General features: G+C 40.3%; 1 protein-coding gene across 2 annotated transcripts in view; it reads left to right on the top strand.

Moving 5' to 3' along the window:
* The first annotated feature begins 3,793 nt into the window (after nt 1–3,793).
* DIS3L2 (DIS3 like 3'-5' exoribonuclease 2) overlaps nt 3,794–25,752 on the top strand; it is a 366,764-nt gene continuing 344,805 nt past the window's right edge. For both annotated transcript variants that reach the window (XM_059167711.1, XM_059167710.1), the window contains exon 1: nt 3,794–3,908. The gene's annotated coding sequence lies outside the window, so the exon portion shown is untranslated. The remainder of the gene's footprint in view (nt 3,909–25,752) is intronic.

Below are 25,752 nucleotides of genomic sequence, written 5' to 3'. Positions count from 1 at the left end.
GATGAGATTTTAAATAGGAACTAGAAGGTAAAGAGAAATTAAGGTAAAGGCTAAGAGCTCTGAGGCTAAAAGTGGGAAGGATCTAGAAGGGTTTATATTTATTTATTTTTATTATCATTTTTCTTAAAACACTTTTAAAAAAAGATTTATTTATTTGTCAGAAAGAAAGAGCCCAAGCAGGGGGAGCTGTATGCAGGGGGAGAAGCAGGCTCCCCACTGAGCACTGAGCCCAATGTGAGATTCTATTCCAGGACCCCAGGATCACGACCCGAGCTGAAGGCAGGTGCTTGACCGACTGAGCTACCCAGATGTCCCAAGGATTTATATTTAAAAAGCTAAGAGAAAAATAATACCCATAGAGTGAAAAAAAATGTATTTTTTAAAGCTACATTTAAAGTGAGACAAGAACAAAAACAGACTCTCATTAGACAAGGACTGCAAGTGGGAAATAGTGGTCTGGGTGGGGCTAATTGTTGGAATTGAGGAGGCCAAGATCAATTGATATGGAGAGGATGAGACATATTTTCTGCTCACCGGTAACACTCAGCCCACAGCACTATCAGCCTGCACACGCAAAGATGAGGCTCAGGGCACTTGACTCCATCCCACAGCTGATTGGTCCTTCCAAAGTCATACCCTTAGGCCAGCAAATACTCCTTCACTTTGGTTCTTGGAATATGTTCAACTTTATCTTAGTTTTTCTTCAATATATTTAATAGTCCTTTTGTTAGCTTTTCCTTCCTTCAAGGTGAAATCAAGCATGTTGTTGAGTAGATTTATTCCATCATATTTCCTTAAAGTTCTTGTGGTATTTGGTAGTGGGATTGGGTGGGGTGAATGAGACAACCTACAGGACTTGTTCTTGGACTGGGCTGTAAGGGTGAGGGTATGGTGGAGGGGGAGTGGAGGAGTCACGGATGGCTCCTAGGTGTCTGGATTTCTGCCTCTGTGACTGGGTAATGTTAGTGTAGGAGAAGACCAAGTTGGGGGTGGTAGTGGTTAGGAATCAGGGTCATCTGGACCTGGAAAACTCTGGGGCATTTTAGCTGTCTATAATCCTTAAACTCCCAGGAAGGCTTGAATTTCATAATAGACACGATACCTCTCAATGCCAAAATGGAATTCTGCTGGAGGTAGCAGATGGCTCACTGTATATACCAACAGGGCATGGTAACCCTGGTCCTCCGTTTATAGTCTGGGCATTCTTCAGAGCATTTTGCCTCATTAATTGGCTATCCATTATCCAGAGACCAGAGTCACCTGGAACCCTTCATGCCTACACCATCCTGGAAGTACAGAGTTCACCCACAACTCCCTGCAGTTCTCTAAAAATATGCCTTCACAGCAATGATAAGTTTCCATCTCTTGAGGCAACATTGAAATCTCCTAGAACTCCAGCCAAGTTTAGCCTAATGAATCACCTTGGTCCTTCAAAAGAACACAGTTCTTTAGAATTGAAGCTCTATTCAAGGCTGCCAGGAGAATGTGGGATAGACTTTATCTATTGTACTTTATGGATTTGGGGCTTCTTTTTGTCTCTAGTACAAGTTGACTTCGTCCCTTCTGTTCACAGAACACTTGATTTAGCTTCCTTTTATTAAACTGTAACCATTTCCTGGTCCTGCCTTGCTTATGTTACACCTAAAGCTCCCTTGGCCGATATTTTGGGTGTTCTAACTTTTCAGCCACACATTTTGAATTTCTTGGTTTACTCCCATAGATGGCTGGTCACATCCTTTGTGGATATATTTAGTCTCTTAGAGAGGAATATGCCTCTTTTAAGTGAGCTTGTTATAATACTTGATATAAGGGGAATGTACTGGTTTTCTGGACTGGAGGTATGCTTGGGGCAAACTTCTCACCCCACGTCACTCTACAGTGTGTTGTGGTTTTCCTTTGACCCCCATAAGGAAGCCCAGAGGTCACTCTACTCAGATGACGTGGGAACATGTCCATTCAACCCTGCCACCTTCACACTGGCTGACACCATACTTTCTGTCAGCTGTCCCCAAACGGGATCTGCCTGCTGAACTTATGTACAGTAATTGTCCTTGCTTTGCTTATCTATTCCTGCTTGTAATATTTTTGGTTTCCTTGGCTTCTCTCCCATTTCTGGCTCTGAAACCCCAGCTTTTATGTTATTAATCCTCTGTTCTTTTCCTTTTCTGGGTCTTCCCATCCCTGGCTCCATCGGGGCCTCTCCTACCCATTGAATCACTGTACCTTTGCCATCCTCTGCCTCCTGCTCCTGGTCGTCGTCTTCCTTCTCAGCTACAGTTTGAATAGACAAGTTTTGCCTACATCACAGTTTTGAGGAGGATTCTGACCTGTGTGAACATTAAAAACCAAAAGCTCAGGGCCCCTGGGTGGCTCAGTTGGTTAAGCTTCCGACACTTGATTTTGGCTTCATCCTGGGATGAAGCCCCATGTTGGAAGCCATGCTCAGTGGGTGGTGCATGTGTCTGCTTGAGGATTTTTCTCTCACTCTCCCTCCACCCCTTTCCCTGTTCTTCTCCCTCTATCCCCCCACCCCGCACAACGTACACTTTCTTTAAAATAAAGAAATCTTTATTTTATTATTATTAAAAGATTTTATTTATTTATTTGTCAGAGAGACAGAACACAAGCAGGGGGAGTGGTAGGCAGAGGGATAATCAGGCTCCCCTTTGAGCAGAGAGCCCGACAAGGGGCTCAATCCCAGGACTCTGGGATCTTGACCTCAGCCAAAGGCAGATGCTTAGTGGCACGATGCTTAATGGATGTGACAGGTATCCCCAAAATAAAGAAATCTTAAAAAAAAAAATTAGTAGAGGTATTTGTAGAGGAATCCTGAAATTTACAAATACTTTCAAAAACATTAAGGCATTCAGGAACAATTTAATGTATCTCTTTTCCTTGTTTGAATATGGAGGATATGGTGGTGGATCCCTTCACTACACAGATTCAAGCCACTGTCCACTCTGACAACATATTCCTGAATTTTGATTTTTTATGGTCACCACTAGGCACTTGATGGCCACATCATGGCACTGGCGACCACATCCTTACTGGAATTCTTTCCTCTCCTGCTGTCTTTTCAGCAGTCCTTCAACCAAACATTCTGACTGCTCTTTAAAGGCTCCTCTTCCTTGTTCACACCTACAATGTTGATGTTTTCTTAGGCTCCATCCTTTTCTACACACTTCCCTGGGCAGGCCACACTGACCTTTCAGCAGGTTTCTCAACCGAGCCTACTTTCTCACCTGAAACATTCTTTCCTACCCTTCTACTTGCTTGAAGCCTCCACCCCCAGCTTTTCCCTCACCCGTGTCTGGGTAGGCCCCACGGCCTTTGCTTAGCCCACCCCGGGAAGCAGCACCCGTCTGCCTGCCCTCCCATCAGTCTGTGCATTTCTGAGGACAGGAACCGCGCCTCAATCGCCCCTCTCCGCCTCTCCAGGGCCAGCCCTGCCCCGAGACTTCTGAAGGTGTCCCAAACCGAGTGTCTAGTAAATGAAAGAAGGAGTAAAACCCCGTCCCGCGAAAGCACCGGCGTGGCTACAACAGGGGGACTAGAAGCCGGGCGAGAGCCCGGGTTGGGCGGGCTCCGGAGCGGGCGGCTGAGGCGGTCGGGGTCGGGCAGGAAGGCTTCCTAGAAGTGGCCTCGCTGGAGCCACCAGCTACAGCCCATCGCCCCCGCGAGGCGAGGCGAGAGAAGTCGCGCTGGCCCTTCGCCAGCCCCCGCAAGCAGCGGCACACCCCGACAGCGGAACGACCATAGACCCCCGCCTCCGCGGCGCTCTGGCTGCGCGCGGCGCTCTTGGCCCCGTCCGGCCACCGTTGCTCTCTATCCCGCCGCGCCCCGACCCGGAAGAGCATTCTCCTTAGCAACTGCGGGACCTCCGCGGCGCCAGCCTCCCGGGAGCAACGGTGAGGCCTCCCCGCCCCCGTCGCGCGCCTCACCTCGACCCCTTCCCTGGACCCGCCCCGGTTCTGGCCTGCGGGCTCTCCTACGTCCTTAGCGGGGCACCTGCGGCAGCGGCCCGGGGCGAGCGCCTTCCTTCTCCAGCGTCGTTGCCCTGCTCCGGCGTCGCCCCTGCCACCACGAGCCCCCAGCTCTCGGCCGACCCGGCCTGACAGGCTCAGCTCCTCGCGCCTGGCCCCGCCGGCCCTCTCTTGCAGCCTCCTTCGGGGCGCGGATAGGAAAACCATAATTAAATAGAGCCTGTTGCTGTAGAGAGGATGATTCCAGAGACTCGGGTCACCTGTGGGCGCGTTGTCCTGGGCCCTGATACAGATGTTTGGGACTAGCAGGGATGGAGCGTTTGAGGAGCCCTGAATGGCAACCACTTAACTAGAATGCTTGATATCTGCCTGCTGCTTTGGGCTTTCCTAAGTGATGTATTTTATCTGCTTTCTTGATCGTGGAGACTCATGTCATTGGACATTTAAAACTGACCCTTTTCCGGAGATTATGTTTCCTGGTTTTTAGGGATGTGCCGTTAGTATTAAATGTAGATAGATTTTTGTGTCTTCCAGTTTTCTACAGAAGGAACTCTGCCTGGAACTGATTAAGTTTGGGGGCGATGTCAAGTGTTATTTGCCACGTTGAAGAAAGTAGGGGCAGGTGTTGTTACTATCTCTGACTTAATCTGAAAAGACACCATGACATTGAAAACCTCCCTTGATTGAGTTTGTAGGTGTGGTACCAAGAAAACTATAAACCTTGTTTGAACATTGTTGGATAACGACTTTATATTTAATAATGGAGCTAAAACTGAGGCATATGAAAAACTTTCAGGAATGACCTTTGCAGGAAGTTTTATACCAAAATCCATTATTCAACGCAGTATAATTTCATATCACTTCAGTAAGTATGTAATAAGCACCCAGAGTGTTAGACTATGTGAAAAGATATAAAATAAGAGTGTCTAGATTAAATTATTGGGAAAACTATAAAGTAGCATTTGTTTAATTGAAAATCAGAGGATGGAGAGATCACTGTGGGCTGGAGTTTTCTGTGTTATGTTTATGGATTATATCTCTAAAGTGTAGATACAGTTTATATTTGTATTGGAGGGGACAGGGAATCCTAAATAGTTCCTTATGTTCTTAAGGGTTTTGGGAAATAGTTCAAAGTGACATTTTGTAGTTTCTGTTTAAAGCTCTGTGGTTACTTGATTGCAGTATCCATTTCTTTCACTCTTAGTACACATCTGGCATTTTTCCTTTTTGAGATCTAAATGAATATGGCTTATATATAGCAGGGGGCTTTGCCACTTAAGAGATTCATTCCTTTGCTTCTGTAATGGTCTTTATATGAGTCATCACAGTTTTCAGTAGAGTTAGTTACTGGGTAATATATACTTAAGAGTCTTGTGAAATGTTGCTCTTTATTCATTTGACAGGTATTTCCAGAGGGCTCCTTATGTAGCAGGCATTGTAGCAAGAAATACCAAAACAAGTTGCCCAGCAAGTAGTAATTCTGCCTTATCTACCGTGTGTTTGTGTATTTTTGTATCTTACTTAACAACCTGTGATGCTCAGGACATAGAAGGGCCAGAGAAGTGTATTTTGTTATTTTTCTTAAGAGTTAAATAGGGGTTTTAGGCTTAATTGCTTTGGACAGCCTCTAAAGATTCATTAAAGAATCCTCTTAAGATGTTTCATTGCCTTCTTATGGGTTTGTTGACCATTTATTCACTTGTTTAACAAATATTTGAGTGCTTATTGGGTACACTGTGTTGGGCCTTGGAAATGGGGGGCAGTGAGTGCATCTCTGGCCCCTGTCTTCAGATGATACCAATAATTACATGAACGTAAAAATACAACAGTGACACTATTTAATTTAGGGAAGTCCCTGGAAAGACATTTGAACTAAGATCTGAAGGTTGCATAGGAAAAGGAGGAGTGTTCCAGTGAGAGCAAACAGCAAGGGCAAAGATGATGGGGTTCATGGGAAGGATTGGGGACTTAGGGTACAGCTCTATGTACAGAACAGGAAGAGTGTTGAAGAATCTGGTGGGAGAGGGGGCTGGAGAGGTGTACTGGGTCTTGTAAGCAGGTTGAGGAGTTTTTCTTTATTTTTGGAGTAAAGAGAAAGCCTTTATACAGTTCTACTTAGATACTTAGGATGGATTGCAAATGCAGATGACACAGATTGTGTTTAGTCTGCTTTGTATTTCTGCCATTGCTTAGTATTTGTATTGTCGTCTTCCTTATTTCCTCATATGTGCTCCCTCAGCTCTGTTGTAGTTAGAAAAGCTTCCATGTCCTATCAGCGAGATGTGTCCACTTTTTTTTTTTTAATTGGGACAAAAGGTATTTTAGGGATTAGTATCAGACAGTAGAAGTTAGTTGATTTGAAATATTTTTATATCAGTATGACTGCTGGGCACTAACTTCTGTGACTTTTTTTCTTTTTTTTAGGATTTGTTTTATTTGAAAGAGAGCGTGCACATGGTGGAAGGAGGGTTAGATGGGGAAGGGAGGGAGAATCTTAAGTAGCCTTGGCTGAGTGCAGAGCTAGAGGTGGGGCTCCATCTCAGGACCCAGAGATCATGAACTGAGCTGAAACCAAGAGCTGGGCGTTTAACCAGCTGTGCCACAGAGGTCTCCCTGTGATTGTTTCTTTTTAATTGTAGTAATAAAAACACATGATATAAAAGTTACCCTCTTAACCATTTTTAAGTGTTCAGTTCAGTGATGTTAACCATATTTACACTAGGACTTTTTTATCTTGCAAAACGAAAACTCTGGACCCATTGAACAACTCCCTGTTTCTATCCCCTCCCCTACCCCCCTGCCCTGCCAGCTTCTGGTGCATTTGAGTTTTTTTTGTTTGTTTGTTTTAAAGATTTTATTTATTTATTTGACAGAGATCATAAGCAGGCAGAGAGGCAGGCAGAGAGAGAGGGGGAAGCAGGCTCCCTGCTGAGCAGAGAACCCAATGCGGGACTCGATGCGGGACTCGATCCCAGGATCCTGAGATCATGACCCGAGCTGAAGGCAGAGGCCCAACCCACTGAGCCACCCAGGTGCCCGGTGCATTTGAGTTTTATTGCTGTAAATGTTTTTTAAGAATCATATTTGTCTCACATTCTGTAGTACTCATCTCAGAATGCCTTCAGACCATTTGATTTTGGGTATTGGGCTGGAAAGGATTTTGAGATGGCTTAATATTTTTAAGTACAAAAAAGTAGAACAGAGCATTTTCTCAGGTGGGGGAGATTTGTAAACTTTATTTATTTATTTTTTTAAAAAAGACTTTGTTTTTATTTATTTGACAGAGACCACAAGTAGGCAGAGAGGCAGGCAGAGAGGAGGAAGCAGGTTGCCCGCTGAGCAGAGAGCCCTACTTGGGGCTCGATCCCAAAACCCTGGGATCATGACCCGAGCCGAAGGCAGAGGCTTTAACCCACTGAGCCACCCAGGCCCCTCGATTTGTAAACTTTTATTTGCAGTTTCCCAGTTTATCCTAGGCTTGGGATTCCTGTAGTGTTGCAGAACTAACCTTATAGAATCCAGTTTTTAGAATGTCCTTTGAACTTCAGAAATTTTTTTTTTTGTTTTATGTGGGGAGTTGCTGGGGGAAGTAAAGTTCATTTTTATTCAAACACTACTGAGCACATGCACAAGTCATACTGTGAGTGGGCCTGGAATAGTTCCATAGATCCCTCTGAGGTCCTGCCATCTCTGCCATTACTGTCGATGTAAGGGAGACAGCCAGAGTTATTCTTGTCTTTATTAACTGGAGGATGGTGGAGCTGCATGAGATGCTCCTTTGTGTCACATTATGGGACAGAGAAGGATTTGGCAAGGATTTTTCAGATAACATTTTATTTGGAGCTATAGCAGGAACTTGATGCTCCAGAGTTGTAATTATGCAATTAACTTTCACATTGAGGCTGGAAGTGGTCAGGTTTAGTCAACTGTTAGTCCAGAGAAACTCATTTTTCTAGTTTCTTTTTTATTGTGGTAAAATGTATCATCTTAACCATTTTTTAAAAAAGATTTTATTTATTTATTTGACAGAGATCACACTTAGGCAGAGGGGCAGGCAGGGGGTGGTGGGAAGCAGGCCCCCCACCAAGCAGGGATCCTGATGTGGGGCTTGATCCCAGGACTCTGGAATCAAGAAGTATCTCTAAATCCGAGAATGATTTAGAGAAGTATCTCTAAATCAGGTTCTGACGTCAACATAAATGCTGAGCATGAGGATATCAACATAAATCCTATAGGGACTATAAAGAAAAGGGCAAGTAATGAAGTAGGCTGATATAGTGGGAAGTTTAAAAAAGCCTTTAAAATGAAGGAAAATATTATTGGTGTATCTGGTAGCCGCCTGGAGAGCTTGGGTACCCAAACCAGGGAGAGGCAGAAAATCCTATGATGCTAACTGAGGAGCTCTTGCTCTTTAGGTTCTCTTACTGAAACTGGATTGTTTCTAACTATGATTAGGCTTTGATGAGGCAGAGAGGTGTGAGTGATTGTGTAGGTGCTAAGGGATTCAGAGAAAGTCCCCAGACATTTCTCTTTAACTTCTCATTCAGAGAGCCTTTCTCCACATGGGAAACAGTTGCTTCTTTCTCTTTGTCGTGGTCAGCTTTGGTCTGGTCTGTTTTAAAGGATTGACTATGAAACTCTAGCAACAGTCATGATACCGGGGATGAGATGATAGTGCATTGTTATTTTTGTTTAATCCTACATAAAATAAGAGCAACAGTTGACATGGTTTGTTACTCTTTTTAGTTATTTTAAGTTTTTTATTTTTTATTTTTTAAAGATTTTATTTATTTATTTGTCAGAGAGAGTGAGCACAGGCAGACAGAGTGGCAGGCAGAGGCAGAGGGAGAAGCAGGCTCCCTGCTGAGCAAGGAGCATGGTGTGGGACTCGATTCCAGGGCTCTGGGATCATGACCTGAGCTGAAGGCAGCCGCTTAACCAACTGAGCCACACAGGTGTCCCTATTTTAAGTTTTTTAAATGAAAAAAGATTTGAGTTGTTCATAGCTTTTTTTGTTCCAGTAAAACATTTGTTTTCTTTATGATTTACTGAATTTGGTCCTTGAAATCCCTCTTTCTTAATGGGTTGGAAGTAAGGATGCCCTCTGAATTTTATGACTAAAATGCATGGTATTAACAGGGAATAATTTTACAGGAATGAATTAGGGCCCAATTTGTATTTGGAGGATTATTAATTACTGGTTAAGACTATATTTTTTTTAAAAAAGCTGATGTACTGGGGAATAGTTAACATATATGAACTGTATGAATTTAAGGTGTGCAGTTAAGTTAAAAAAATTTTTTTAAAGCTTTTTATGTATACTCTACACATACCATGGGACTTGAACTCATAACCCTGAGAGCAAGTGTTGTATGTTCCATTGACTGAGACCCGGATTGTTAAGTTTTGCCATGTGTATGTATTCATCATCACAAACAAGTCTGTGAATATATCCATCACCCCCAAAGCTTTCCTCATATCCCTGGCTCCTTGGCCCCCATCCCAGATAACCACTGATCTCTCTGTCACTATATGTTAATTTTCACTTCCTAAAATTTTATGTAAATGAAATCATACAGCATGTAGTTATGCTTCTTTGACTCAGCATAAATATTTTGAGATTCATTTGTGTTTTTTAGTGCATCAGTAGTTGATTGTTCAGTGCTAGTTGTATTCCTTTGTATGGGTGTTCCACAGTTTATAAATCATTCACTTATTGATGGACATTGGTTGTTTCCAGTTTTTAACTGGTAACAAAGCTGCTATGAAAATTTGTGTATAAGTCTTTGTGTGGATGTATACTTTCATTTCTCTTTATATGGTATGCTTAACTTTGAAAGAAACTGTCGAGTTTTCCAAATACTATTTAGCATTCCCACTGGCAGTGTAGAAGAGGTCCAGTTTTTCCACATCTTTGTCAACACTTGTTATGGTCAGTCTTTTTGATTTCAGACATTCTAATAGATGTGTAGTGATGTCTTGTGGTGGTCTTGATTTGTCTGTCTCTAATGACTTGTGATGCTGGGTATCTTTTTGTGAACCTATTTGCTTTCCATATAGCGTCTTTGGTGAAGTGGCTAAATTTTTGTCCCATTTTTAATTGGGTTCTGTGTTTTTTTTATTACTGAGTTTTAGAAGTTCTTTATAAATTCTGGATGTTAAGTTCTTTTTCAGCCATAGGATTTGCAGATATTTTTCCTGGTTTCTTTATTCCCTTACTAGTGACTACTGAAGAGCAAAAGCTTTTAATTTTGATAAAGTCCAAATTATAATTTTTTCTTTTGTTGATTTTTTTTTTTTTTGCATTACCTAAGAAATCTTTTCTTAGTTAATATCACTGATATATTCTCTGTTCTAGGAGTTTTTGTTTTAGGTTTTAGATTTAGATCCATGATCCACTTTGAGTTATTTTTAGGTATAGTAAAAGTGTGGTTTAAGGTCAGTTTTTCACATCTAGAATCCAATTGTTCTAGAATCATTTGTTGAAAAGACTATTTCCTTACTAAATTGCCTTCTGCATAGGTTGAAAATCTCCTTTTTAATGTGCTCTGTTTCTGGACTCTCTTCTGTTTCTCTGATCTATTTGGCTTGATTTGATGATTATAGTTTTATAATAGAGCTTGAAGTGGGGTGGGTCCTTCAGCTTTGCTCTTTTTCCAGATTTTGACTCTTTGAGGACTTTCTCATTTCTAAATTAATTTTAGAATCAGCTCATCAGCTTTTACAAAAAGTCTGCTTGAGAATTTGAGATTGTATTCTATCTATAGATCGGTTGAGGAGAATGACTGCCTTTTTAAAAAAAAAAAATATTTATTTATTTTAGAGATAGAGAGCTCACTCTTGCAAGCAGAGGAAGGGGCAGAGGGAGAGAATATCCAAGCAGACTCCCACTGAATTCGGGTTGGGTGTGGGGCTGGATGTGGGGCTTGATTCCCACGAGAATCCACGTCCTTGAGACCAGGACCCATGAGATCGGGACCTGAGCCAAAACCAAGAGTCAGACACTTAACCGACTGAGTTGCCCAGGTGCCCTGAGGCTTTTCAGGTTGTTCTAGTGGGGGTGAAGCATTTGAGGAGGGAAGAGTATATTGCAGTGTGTGTGGCTTTGGGAGATTTGGGCATGTGTTTAGCTGAATTGGGTTTGAATATGGAAAGCAGATAAATGACTAGGGAGGTTGGACTGAATTGTGGAGTATTTTTGATGTCTGGTGTTCACACCACATTTTAATATATCTTGTCTCCAGCTGCTGCATGCCTCTGACACAGCAATGGTGCCTTTTAAAATTTCTTTTCATTACTTGATACCGTCTTGTGTATAATTCACAGGTTTATTGATTAATAACATTTTCTTACTATAGTACCCTTGGTGCTTCTTTATTACTATTTGTGATTGCATTGTTTATTGTGTTCATAAAATTTTGTGTTCATAAGATTCCTTCCAAAGAAGTCAGCATACTTATGCTAATTCATTTACTGATTGTCTCAGCAGTCAGATTACCATACACAAAGAGTATCCCACTTTCTCAGGCATCCAGAATCTTGCTTCAACTTAAGGGTCATTGTGTAATCTTGTTCTGTTCTAATGAAAGGAGTACTCAGATGATATTGTTGTGGGCAGAGCCCAGGCCTGGTTCTCTGGGACATTTTTACTTCTGGCTGTCGGGGAGGAGTACCTGTGTTACTGTCCTTGAACTCACAACTGCCCACTACATGCAGAGTTGGCTCTGACACCACAAGTGCTCAACAAAACTCACATCTTTGTATCTCACTCGAGAGTTCAAGTTCCACCCAGGGTTTCATTGAATTTCAATCAACTAAAAACTAATGAATGGAAAAATGTCTTACTGTTCAAATTGCATCATTCTTGCTGCAGTACTTTTAATTTTCTTATGCAGACCTTTTTACTCTGGAGTTCTGGCAAGTGCCCTCTCTGCTGGAGCTCCCCAAAGGCATTGCTAGTGTCTCAGGGAGTTTGATCGAAGAGTGCATTGCCCTTTGCTGTAAACTCTCCCTGCATCCATGCATCTTCTTGCTAATGCAACTTCAGAAGAAAAGATGAAAAGTAAAGATTCTGCTAACTCCTAAAAGGTGTCTACTTAGAAGGAGATGACAGAACCAAGCAGATTTTCAGTGGCAAACATTGAATCTAGAATTAAAAGACTATGTATGTCTTTACATGCAGTCTGTACAGTTTATCTGGTTTTACTGTTTTGGAGTAGACACACAATATGACATTAGTTTCAAGTGTACAACATAATCATCCAATTTCTTTATATGTTGTGCTGTGCTCCCTCAAAGTGTAGTTACCATCTGTCACTGTACAAAGCCGTTACAAGATCATTGGCTAAATGCTGTGCTTTTTCAATTCTACACTGTTTGTTTCCAAATTATGGTCTTTTATTAAATACTGAGAAGTTATAAAATAAGTGAAAAATAAGCATAAGATATACAGAATAATAGGATAATGTGTATCCATATAACAACCACCCAGTGTAGGAAGAAAGTTGTCATTGCTGTTGAAGATCTATGTTCTTGTTTGTAATCTTCTTTTCCCTTTCACAGGTAACCTGAGTTTTGTATTTTCCTTATACTTGAATCACATCCTTTGTATCCTTAAACTGTTAATTTAATTTTGGATGTTTTTGAAATTTGTAGAATGGAATCACACTGCAGACATTTTTTAGTGATTTGCTTCTCCTTGGAACATTATGCTTTAGTCACTTTTTTTTTTTTAAGGATTTTATTTATTTGACAGAGAGAGACACAGCAAAAGAGGGAACACAAGCAGGGGGAGAGAGAGAGAGAGATTGAGAGAGAGAGAGAGAGAAGCAGGCTTCCTGCTGAGTAGGGAGCCTAGGATCATGACCTGAGCCAAAGGCAGATGCTTAATGACTGAGCCATCCAGGTGCCCCTGCTTTGGTCACATTTTGCCAATAATGAATCCTGGCCTGTTTGTACTTAGGTACATAAATTTATTTCTTAACAATTTTCCTCACTGTTCTCATAAAGAGTAAAAGGCATATTTATGCCTTTTAGAAATAAAAAAAAGACAATGCTTTCTGACTGGACGTGAATAAACCAGTTTCCTTTAAGGCCTATCTCCATGTACTCCAGAGCCCATCTCTCAGGGCCATACATTAATGAGTGGGCAGAAGTCCTTAAAGTGGCTCATTTTTGCTGTCTTTTCTCTTCTGCTTTACTTTGGGCAGTCTGGACACTCCCCATTCCTTAAATAGGTATGGTTTCGGGGTTCTTTATCCTGACTGCACATAAGAATAATATCATGCCTACCAAAGACTGGCCAATTAAATTTGAGTGTTTCTTTTTGTGACTGTTCCTATCTTTTGCCTGTTCTTTTTGTTTGTTTGTTTAACTTTGTTTTAATTGGGTTGCTTCTTTCATATTGATTTATCGGTCTTAACATCTTGACATCGTCTGTATATAAATCCTTGCTAAGTATAAAATAATAAATTATTTTTATTTTCAGATTTATTTATTTGAGAGAAACAGAGAGAGAGATCTAGAGCATAGAGAGAGAGGGAGAGGGAGAAGCAGACTCCTCGCAGAGCAGAGAGCCTGAGTCAGGGCTCCATCCCAGGACCCTGAGATCAGGACCTGAACCAAAGGCAGATGCTTAACCAACTGAGCCACCCAGGTGCCCCTAACTCCTTGAATTGTTATATGTTGCAGATATTTTCTCTGTTATTCTCTGATAATGTTTTGTCTTTATTTATGACTTCTTTGATATACAGAGGTTTTTAATTTTTAAAAGATTTTATTTATTTGTTTGACAGATAGAGATCACAAGTAGCCAGAGAGGCAGGCAGAGAGAGAGGAGGAAGCAGGCTCCCTGCTGAGCAGAGAGCCCGATGTGGGGCTTGATCCCAGGACCCTGAGATCATCACCTGAGCCAAAAGCAGAGGCTTTAACCCACTGAGCCACCCAGGCACCCCGAGGTTTTTAATTTTTAAAATTTGAATCTTTTTATCTATGGTCTCTCTCTCTTTTTTTTAAACTAAGAAGACTTAAAAAAAAAAAATTATTTATTTATTTATTTATTTGACAGAGATCACAAGTAGGCAGAGAGGCAGGCAGAGAGAGAGAGGGAAGCAGATTCTCTGCTTGGCAGGGGCCGATCCCCTGACCCTGGGATCATGACCTGAGCCGAAGGCAGAGGCTTAACCCACTGAGCCACCCAGGCGCCCCTAAGAAGACTTTCTTTACCCATTTATTTTAAGCAATTTCCCCCAATATTTTCTCTTAATATATTTATAATTTTACTTCTAACATTTAGCACTTTAAGTGTACTACAGTCTTATTTTTTATGTATAGTAGTAAAGATCTGTTTTTCTCTAAATAGCCAGTTGTCTCATTATCTTGATTGATTTATTGATTGAAATGAACAGAACCTCAAGATTTTATTGTGTTCATGATAAAACAAAATAGGAAGCTTAGAACTGGATCAGTTTTTCTTTCTTTTATCTCCCCCAAGGTCAAAATGCTTGCATCTCTTAATAGCGAGCATTCTCTTAGATCTGCAGTTGGGCTCAACAGAGTCAAGCCTTAGCACCATCTTCTTTAGCCTTTCTCTAGAAAACGGGCTAGTGTGCTCAACATAACCACTCTGCGTCCTCTCATAATTTGGCTTTCCCTGGGCATAAAAAGAATCTTTGCCTGCCTTCCTTCCTTCCTCCCTCCCTCCCTCCTTACTCTCCCTCTCTCTAAAGATTTATGTATTTATTTGAGAAAGAGCGCCAAGTGTACACATGCATGGGAGGAAGGGGAGAGGGAGAGAGAGAGAATCCAAGTTGACTCTGTGTTGATCATGGAGCCCAATATGGGGCTCAGATCATGACTTGAGTGGAAATCAAGAGCCTGTCACCTAATTGACTGAATCACTCAGGTGCCCTGAAGGAGAATCTTTGCCTTTCTTACACGTTGTATCACTTTGCAGGGTTGGTGCTTGCCACACTTCTTGCAGAAAGTCTGGCAGGTTTTAGGAACCTGAGTGATCTTCCCCCACTGATTTGAATATAAGTTTTTAAAATTTTCTAAGTCTCTTTTTAGGACTGTTTTCTTCTTATACATCTTTGCCTATTTCAAGTAAATGTCATACTCCTTTTTTTTTTTTTTTTTTTTTTTTTTTTTTTTTTAATTTTTTATTTTTTATAAACATATATTTTTATCCCCAGGGGTACAGGTCTGTGAATAACCAGGTTTACACACTTCACAGCACTCAACAAATCACATACCCTCCCCAGTGTCATACTCCTTTTTAAAAATTATTTTAAAAAATTTAATTCTACAATATAGTGATTTAGTAATTCTGTATATTACTCAGTGTTCATCAAGGTGACGTACTGAATTTCATACTCTTAATAACCATTATTTCATAGTATGTTTTTCAATCTGATAGAGCAAATCTTTTCTTGTTACTCTTTTCTTTGCAACCATTTTCCATCATTCTGGACATTTTTCTCTTCCATTTGGACTTAAAATTATTTTTTACTGCTTGAAATTCACATATCATAAAATTTAGCAATTCAGTGGCATTTAGTACACTCACAGTGTTGTGCAATCATTACCTCTAATTCCAAAAGAAAGCTCCATACCTATTCAGTAGTTGCTCTCTACTCTTCCCTCTCCCTGTCCTCTGGCAACCACCTATCTCTGTTACGTCTCTGTGCATTTACCTATTCTGGATGTTCATATACATGGAATCATATGTGACCTTGTGTCTGTCTGGCTTCCTTCACTTTGTATAGGTTTCTAAGATTCTTGTTGTAGCATGGGTTCATTTCTTCAGATACACGCATTATTTACAGATAAAAAAGGATTTCATTTTGTGTATATGCCACAATTGATTTATTCATTGATGGACATTTTGGTTGTTTCCGCCTTTTGGCTATTATGAATAGTTTGCTATGAACATGTGTGTGTAAGTATTTGTTTGGATAATTATTTTCAACTCTTTTGGGCATATGCCTAGAATTGGAGTTGCTGGGTCATATGGTAATTTCACATTTAACTTTCTGAGGAACTTACAGACTGTTTTACATTGTGGCTGAACCATTTTACATATTTACCAGGAATTTATGAAAGTTCCACTTTCTCCACATCTTTGCCAATATTTGTTATTTTCTGGTTTGTGTTTTGTTTTGTTATAGCCTTCTGAGTGAGTGTGGGGGGAACTTTACTTTGGTTTTGATTTACATTTTTTTGATGGCTAATCATGTTGGGCATGTTTTCATGAATTTATTGGCCATGAATATATCTTCTTTGGAATAATGTCTGTTTCCATCCTTTGCCTTTTTTCTTCCATTTGATTGTTAAGATGAGATTGTCAATTTCTATAAAAAAGTCATGATCTGAATTTAATTGTGAATACATTGTAAGTTTTTGATTAATTTACAGCTGATATCTTTATACTATTGGCTCTTTCTGGTCAAGAGCAGGGTTTCTTTCTTTGTTTAGGTCTTCTGTGTTTTTAAAAATAATTTAAAAATTTAATTTAGATCTTATATCAGTCTTACTAATTTTATCCCTAGCCATTTTGTGATTTTGGCTACTACTTCGAATTTATCTTTCTCTGTCATATTTTTAGATGATTATGGGCATATAGGAATGTTAGTGATAACTTATTTATTGATTTGAGATCTAATCTTTCTGCATTCTTGCTGCAATCATGAGTCTTAATAATTTGTGAGTATATCCTTCGAGATTTTTCTGGATAGACAGCCATATTACCTGTAAATACTGAAAACCTCATCTCTTTTCCAATATTTCTTCTTCTTTCTACTAACTTTTGATTACATCCACTAGGACCTCTGTGGCACAGTGTTGAGTTGTTGGTGGTATCCTGTCTATAACATTACCTCATTAAATATAATGTTTATTGTTTCTGACTTCTTTTTAAGATTTTTTTGATTTTAGGGTCCTGGGATCGAGTTCCACGTCGGGCTCCTTGCTCCGCTGGGAGCCTGCTTCTCCCTCTGCCTCTACCTGCCACTCTGCCTGCCTGTACTCTCTCTGTCTCTCTGACAAATAATAAAATATTTTTTAAAAAAAAGGATTTTTTGATGTTATTTGTTTATTTATTCATTAGTGAGAGAAGGCACGAGTTGGGGGGAAGGACAGAGAGAGGGAGAAGCTGAGCAGGGAACCTGATGAGGGGCTCAGTCCCAGGACTCTGGGATCATAACCTTAGGTGAAGGCAGTTGCTTAGCCGGCTGAGCCACCCAGGTGCTTTGACTTATTTTATTTATTTATTTTTTTAGTTAAGGAAGTTTTGCACTATTCCTTTATTTGCTAAGGTGTTTTTTTAAAAATGCTGTTTAATACTAACTGATGTTAAACTATAATGTTCTTTTCTTAGGCATTTATTAAGTAGTCCACCTCCCCTTGTTACTATGCAGTAAATCATATTAATAGCTAGATTCTCTTAGAATGTATCTGGAGCATGATCTTCCATATGCTGTTGGGATTCAGTTTATTAATATTTTATTTAGGATTTTTGCATCCGTGTTCATAAGTGAGATTGTCCTGTATTATTACTTAATAATAATTAAGTAATTAATTATTAATTTGGGTTTCTTTCTTTGGGTTTGAAATTTAGAATACAGTTGACATTTAGCATGTTATGGAGTTTTTCTTCTTTTTCTTATTTCTTATTTATTTATTTATTTGAGAGAGAGCATGGGGAGAAAGAGAGCACAGGGAGAGGGGAGGGAAGCAGGCCCCTGCTGAGCAGGGAGCCTGACAGGGGCCTTGATCCCAGGACTCTGGGATCATGACCTGAACTGAAGGCGGACACTTAACCAATTGAGCCACCCAGGCGCCCCTTATCTTTGCTTCTTAACTGGTATTTCTTGTATATTGAAGACCTGGAGCTTAGCAGAAACACTTCTTTCTGTGGAGTGAAAAACTGTAGGCTTTCACATAGGATATGTGGCACATGGGGTCCCCTGGAAGACATGGATTAGGCTGATAGTGGTTTAGAAGTGGCTGGAACTTGAAATGGGGGCTACTGTGGGAGGCCCTGCCTAAAAATGGATGGATTAATGTAGGTCTGCTCTAGAGTGAGCAACCCTGACTGAGAACTGAGAATTCCTGGGAGAGGGAGGCCTCATGAAGCACAGAGGTGGTCCTGAGGGCTGCTCGAGAAGGCACACGGAGTCTCTTGGAACTGATTAAAGGGATTCTGGCTCCTAGCAGGATGGAGATTCTGAGCTGGAAGGAACCTTAGATCCTCATCCCTTACAACTGACTTAGACTCGTGAAAAGTATATGAGGCCTTGGGGGAATGGAAAACATTTTTGAATCTACTTTCTAGCTCTTGGCTTCGGAAGTAAAGGATGGACTAGAGACCGAGACGCAGCAAATCAGAGAACAAATACGATGCTCAGTGGGGAGAATTGGAGAATCTTTGGAGAAGCTTATTAGAGCCACATAGTCATTATATTCCTGGGACAGTTCTTAAATATTTAAAAAATAGTTATATGATTTAGTTAAAGAGTAAAAATAGAATCAAGTTCTTTATTACCCAGCTTTCTAGTTGAGTATCAGTGGGATATAAGAAAAAGGCTGTTAATTTTTATGTATTGCGTTTGGATATTGGATACTACTGAACTCATTCTGATACTTTTTCACTTGATTATATTGGAGTTTCTAGGGAGCAAGAATTTCATTTATCATTGATTGTTTTGCCTCTTCTCTAAAGTTCATATGGTCTTGTTTATAGCAATGACTAGTACCTTTAGAATGATATTAAATGACACCGTAATAGCTGGCATCCTTTTCTTGTGCTTGAAGTTAGTAGGAATGCTTCTAGTGCTTCATGATTGTAAGTTATTTTCTGATGCTGTTTTTTGTTTTAACTTTTTTCCTTTTTAAACTTTATTTTTAAATTAAGCTTTTTATTGTGAGATACTTGGAGAGTCACATGCAGTTGTAAGAAACAAGAGAAAGATCCTGTGGATACTTTACCCTGTTTCCTCTTGTGTAACTGTAATATCACAACTAGGTAATTGATGTCAGTTCAATTACCCATCTTATTTTGATTTCATCAGTTTTAGTTGTACCGGGATGTGTGTGTGTGTATATATCTCTATCACCTGTAGATTTGTGTGACCACCAGTGCGATCAAGATATAAAATAGGTTCTGTCCAAGAATCCCTTTCCCAGCTACAGCCATTTCCCTCCCTCTCTGCCTTCTTAACCCTTTGCAACCAAGACACTCTCCTAAGTCTAATTTGTCATTTCAAGAGTACTACAAATGGAAGCATACAGTACATAGCCTTTGAGATTGCTTCACTCCACATAATTCCCTTGCAGTTCCTCCAGGTTTACTGTATGTATCAATAGTTCGCTCTGTTTAGCCTGGGTAGTATTCCATGGCTAGAGTGTACCACAGCCTGTTTTACTATTTATCTGCTGAGGGGCACCTCTGAGGTGTTTTCAGTTTTTGGTTATGATGAGTGAAGTTTTGTCAGTTGATCAGTAATGCATCTTTTAGCATCTTTCCCCCTCCAGTGCAGGATCTAGTCTAGGGTCACACATGGCATTTAGTTTGTCCTGTTTCCTTTGTCCTCTTTAATCTGGAAAAGCCTTTGTCTTTTGTAACATTGATATTTTTGAAGAATAGAATCCTCTTTTTTTAAAAGGATGTTCCTCATTTGGTTTGTTTGATGTTTCCTCATGATTAAATTCAAGTTATGTATTATTCTTGGCTTGAATACTACATAAGACATGTTCTTTTCTTGAGAAATTCATCTTACTGCATTAGAAAAATTCTTTTGAGTTCTAGTTTACTAAGAAGTCTTAATTCAGAATGGTTGTTGGGTGCACATTAATTAGAGCTTGGAGTTGAGGCCATTGGCTGGCCGGTGGACTCCCAAGTAGTGTAGGTAGCATGCGACACAAGTGATGAGGGGCTCTTGCTCAGTGAATGCAGTTTGGTAGTAAACCTTGCAACAAGTGGAAAAAAAAAAGATGCCTTTTGGCTTCTATCTTCATGATGATTTGGTTCCATTCCGTTAATTTACTAACCTAATGAATATGTTAACAGATTTCTACCATGGATTCATGTTTTATAATTGTTAAAATTTAATGTTAGAGTTAGTAACTTATTTTTTATATTGGATTTTGCATTTTTGTTTATAATAAAAACTCTTCTGTAGTTCTGCGTGTGGAAGAGTGTGTGTGTGTTTGTGTGTGTTCTATCTTTGTCAGATTTGGTATTGGAGTTGTTTAGCCACATAGAATATATTGAAAAGTTTCCATAACATTGAAATTACCTGTCTCTGAAACCTTCTTGGCTTGGTGCAATTTGTGGGGAGTGTGTGGATCTTTGGCAGTGTTTTCTGGTTTCTTCTCTGATTAAAGATGTATTTAAGTTTTAACATTTTTTAAAAGTTCTGTCCCTCTGCTACTTTCCATTGCTCTTAGAATAAAGACGCAGGCTCTGCATTTGGGGTCATGTACTCTTCACCCTCGTATGTGTTGTCACCATTCTTTTATTTCTTCAACTGCTAGAGCTGGAAACCTCTTGAGTCTGAGATTTCCCCTCCTTTTTTTTTTTTTTTTTTTTTTAGGATTTTATTTCCTTATTTGATAGAGACTTTGAGAGGGAACACAAGCGGGGGAGTGGGAGAGGGAGAAGCAGGCTTCCTGCTGAGCAGGGAGCCCGATGTAGGACTGGATCCCAGAACCCTGGGATCATGACCTGAGCTGAAGGAGGACGCTTAACAACTGAGCCACCCAGGCGCCCCGATTTCCCTTCTTGTTATGCTCATACCAGGTCTTACCAATTCTGTTCTTAATTTGTATTTTGAACCTGTTTTATTTTTTCCATCCTTATTGCCACCTGGATTCTTCCAGTCATTTTACAGGTTTTTCAGTCCCCAGTCTCTCCTTCCAAATCAGCCTCTGAACCACAGCCACAGTGTTCACAGTGACATACAGATCTGATCATGTTAGGTCCCTGCACAGAATTCTTTGGTGATTCCAGGGCAGAGTTTGCCTAAGTTGTTCCTCCTCCTCCTTTCCTCCTTCTCCTTTTCTTCTCCTCCTCCTCCTTCTTAAAAGATTTTATTTATTTATTTGACAGCGAGAGAGAGAGAGAGATCACAAGTAGGCAGAGAGGCAGGCCAGGGGGGTGGGGAAGCAAGCTTCCCGCTGAGGAGAGAGCCCAGTGTGGGGCTTGACTCCAGGACCCTGGGATCCTGACCTGAGTGGAAGGCAGAGGCGTACTCCCTGAGCCACCCAGGTGCTCCATCCCAGTTCTTCCATCGCTCCCCAGCAGTCTATCTGTACCTCACTACCCAGAGTTGCTTTGCCCATGCTTGCTGTTTGCTCTGACCCTCTTCTGGCCTCTTCATCTTTGAGCGCTTCTCACAAGCCTTCCTCTGTGAATCCCTCCCTGAGGGGACCTCTTCACCAACAGAGTTTACTAGTTCCTCTCCGTGCAGCCACCTTACTTTTGCTCTTTTGTGACTATAGTTCTCTTTTTTTGGCACTATTTTTCACATGTCTTTTTCTGTTATATCCTGTGAGCTTTTTAAGGGCAGAAACTTTGCATATTGTGTTAGTACTGTGCTTGGCTCCATAGATTCTTAGATATTTGTCGAATGAGTACAAGCTGAAGTCAGAGGCTTGCGAGAAAACTAATCTGATTGAAGCAGAAGGTTATAATAGGAGTAGGGAAGACAATAAGCCTGTATGGGCCAACAGATTATGAAGCAACTGAAATGTTTGGCTAAGGAGTTTGGACTCTGTCTTTAGTTAGCAAGACGAGTAGAGGAAGGAGGCAAGAGAAGGCAAGGTCATTTTTTCATTGTTACGTTATAGAGACTGATTAAAGTACTACCATCATGGTATTTTTATTTTTTGGTCTTTTTTAGTGTGGGTGCTGGTTCTTTAATAAATAAATAAATAAAATTTGCTGCTTGGGCGCCTGGGTGGCTTAGTTGGTTGAGTGTCTGACTCTTGGTTCCAGCTCAGGTCATGGTCTCAGGGTTGTGGGATTGAGCCCCATGTTCGGCTCTTTACTGAACTGAATGTGGAGCCTGCTAGGAATCCTCTCTCTCCTCTCCCTCTGCCCCCTCTGTCCACCCCCTCATGCTATCTCTCTCTTAAAAATAAAAATTAAAAAAAAAAAAAAAAGACTGCTGCAAATATAAGAAGTAAATGACCTTATGTTAATAATAGCAAATGCTTTTTGAGTGCTTACTATCTGCCAGGCACTCTTGTGAGAACTTATATTACCTCATTTAGTACTCCTGATAGCTCTATGAGATAGGTTTTTTTAAGGCCCATTTTAGATGGTAAAACTGAGTCACAGAGACGTGAAGTAACATGTCCAGTGCCACAGCTTTTAAGTGGCAGAACTAAGATTCAAACATGGGCATTTTGGCTACAGAAGCCTTTTAACTACTAAGCTCTGCTCTCTTCCATTAATCTTACAGCTTAGTGGGTAGCACCCAGCCTTCCAGAAACTGGCCTTTTAATCTTGAACTAAGATCCAGTGAAACCATTTTCTGTGTTAGTAGACATGAGCTAGTATTATTTGACTTCTTTTCTAGTAGATAATTCTACTAGAATTAGTAGAATATGTAGTGGCTTCAAATGTTCATCTGTTGCCTCAAGTGGGAGCTAAAATAGAGCCTGTTCTGCATCTGATTAGCATTTGGGGTACTTTTTGAAAGTGTTAAATATTTGAAATGAAGTTTAAATGCCACCAGAGGTTGTCTTAGCAAATTAGAAATGAGAGCTTAGAGGAAACCCTGGTAAGTTAGTTGCCTGGCCCCTGTCATTCAGACCAGGTAAGGATTGTTTCTTCCAGCATGTTCTTTAGTGCTTGGTCCAGTCTTTGTTAATTGTCTCAAAGAAATAGCTCTGCTATCCCTGAAGGAAGGCGGTTTTCTAATCTCTCATCTGTCTGAGAGTTTTTCTTTGTAATTAGATGTGGAGATTAAAATTGCTTTATTCTAAGTTTCTTTCAAGGTCACTACCATCTGAAGAAGTACAGAATACATGAATCTGGGTTTGCCAAGATTACAGTTGCTGTGGGATTTATAACTTTGGATTTCCTCACATCTGGATAGTGAAATTTGCACAAAGCCTCTATACAAATATAAGCCTATATTTTTGGTGCACCTAGAGGTAGTAAGATCTTAGTGATGTAGCTTCCCAATAAATGACATATTGAACATGGGCAGACTGAAGTTTTCAAATAATCTGAAGATTCTGAACTTTGCTGTGGAGTCAGTACCCCATACTCTGCTTTTCTGCTCAGAAGTCTTGTATCAACACTGGGAAACTGGAGGTCTGGAGTGGAAGTGGAGGACCAGCTTATTTCCTGGGGGCCTCTAGACCTCATGTTTGTTTTGTCTCCCTGAGAAGCAGGAATTCTGGTGCTGCTGTTTTGAGTTCTGCTTTTGAAGCATCAAGAAGAAATGCTGTAGGCCTTAGTTGAATTTCAGTGTTCTTCAAATTCTTTTGGTTATTTGCTTCCTTGGGTTGTCCTATTTCTCTGCTCTCTACCTGAAGTTATTAACTGTTACATCTGTAGTAATGCGCTTGTGGGTGATAGAGGTTTCCATCTGGGAAATGTAGAATTTTGAAAAGCCACAAACCCTAGAGTCACCATCTTTCAAACTCACCCATACTGAATGGTGTGAATGTGAACCATATTTTCTCTACAGAAAGGAGGGTTAGCATCAGTTTGTCTTGGGAGGCCTTTCTCAGGTTCCCCAGTACAGGGCCTCAGCTGACAGACCAGATTCAAAATTGACAAGTTGGCCTAGGGGTCATTAAAGTTTCCCCATCTTTCCATCCGTGGTCTGGATTTAGTCTTCATCTTTTTGCCTTTTGGAATTTGGGGTCCTGCATTCCTCCAGATGCCATGAATAATGCTAGCAATCTTGATTGTCATTTTTGAGGGGACAGTACAACTGCTTGTGACTTGGCCTGTCTTCCCCCAGGAGGTGTCTGCAATGCACGACAAGCACCTGGTGTTGTAGGCCTGACCATGATCCTTAGTGAGGACTTACCATAGATAGACAATTCCAGATGTCTGTGGCTAAGGCCCTGAGAGTTGGCATTAGTGTAGCAACATTTTCCCAAGAAGAAAGTCATGGGGCGCCTGGGTGGCTCAGTGGGTTAAGCTTCTGCCTTTGGCTTGGGTCATGATCTCAGGGTCCTGGGATCGAGCCCCGCGTCGGGCTCTCTGCTCTCTCTCTCCCTGCCTCTCTGCCTGCTTGTGATCTCTCTCTCTGTGTCAAATAAATAAAATCTAAAAAAAAAAAAAAAAAAAAAAAAAAGAAAAAGAAAAAGAAAAAAAAGAAGAAAGTCATGATGTAACTGACAGATTTTTAAAAATAAAGAACTAACAAAAATAAAATAAAGAACTGACACAGAAGCCAGGTTGGTAATAATCTCTTGTATAAAATGAAAAACAATAGTTTTCATGAAGACTGAAATTTTATTTGATATAATATGAACCTAGGGGAAGCTACTTTCAGTTCTTGTGTATTTTAGACATTTTGTTCATTTGATTTTAGATTCTGAAAGTTTTAGACATTTTTGTAAATTGCCATGATAAAATCGGACATGTGGGTAAGCTTTGCAACTCTTTTCTTTGTCTTACTAATTTTGAGATTAGTGTTTGTGGGTGGATAATGGCTTTGATTACCATTTAAATTATACATATGGCTGGTGGATGAATTATTTTCTCAGCTTTATTATTTAAGTAGCTGTTCTGTATCACAGCATGAAATTTAGATTATACCTGTATGATTACCTTGTTCCAGAAAATTTATGCTTTATGTAAGTAAAAGCCTTCAAGGATAACAGTAGTTATCACTGAATTGATTGCTGAATAGAATATTTTGCCATTTATGACCTGTAATTTAGAGTTTTGTGTTTTTTTTAAAAGATTTTATTTATTTATTTGACAGAGATCACAAGTAGGCAGAGAGGCAGGCAGAGAGAGAGGGGGAAGCAGGCTCCCCACTGAGCAGGGAGCCCGATGCAGGACTTGATTCCAGGACCCTGGGATCATGACCTGAGCCAAAGGCAGAGGCTTTAACCCACTGAGCCACCCAGGCGCCCCTTGTAACTTAGAGTTCTTAAAAGGGAATTTAAAAGTCTTCCCATGTGCTTCAGTATAATTTAGTATGTATATGTGTATATGGGGGATCTGAAGCCTGTGTGTATGTGTGTGTGCGTGCAGGAGTAGATGAAATAACATTGGCTGTTTATCGGTAATTATTGAATCTGAGTGATGAGCATGCATTTATTATGTCATTCTTTTTACTTAGCAAGTGTATTTACATTTCCAAGATGAAAAGATAAAAGAATCTCCCCAAAAAGTAATGAAGAAAAGTGGAAAGATTGCAGGCAGACTTTATTTGAAAGCATGGATTAGGAGTTCATGCAATTCATATCATGATTTCTAATACCTTCTGGAGTGGCTTTTTCAGTGCTGCTGAAATAAATGCCTTGAATTATGTCAGGAGAGAGAATATTATTTTTTCTGTGTTTGCCCAAGTTTGCTGATCATGGCAGAGATATTCCAGAGTGACTGACTGCTTACACATTATGAAAACAAAACCCTGTATGTTTTTGAGATGCTTTCTTTTGCTATTTGGTGCTGATCATGAATTCTGATACCAATGTGTACCTTCCACTGCTTAAACAGATTCTGATTTCTATTAAAAAAAAAAAAAAAAGAACTCTTTATTTGGTCCCTGTTCTTTGAGTTCCTTTC

Source organism: Mustela lutreola, chromosome 3 (genome assembly GCF_030435805.1).
Source record: "Mustela lutreola isolate mMusLut2 chromosome 3, mMusLut2.pri, whole genome shotgun sequence".
Taxonomy (NCBI): Eukaryota; Metazoa; Chordata; class Mammalia; order Carnivora; family Mustelidae; genus Mustela; species Mustela lutreola.
This window is presented reverse-complemented; position numbering and strand designations above follow the sequence as displayed.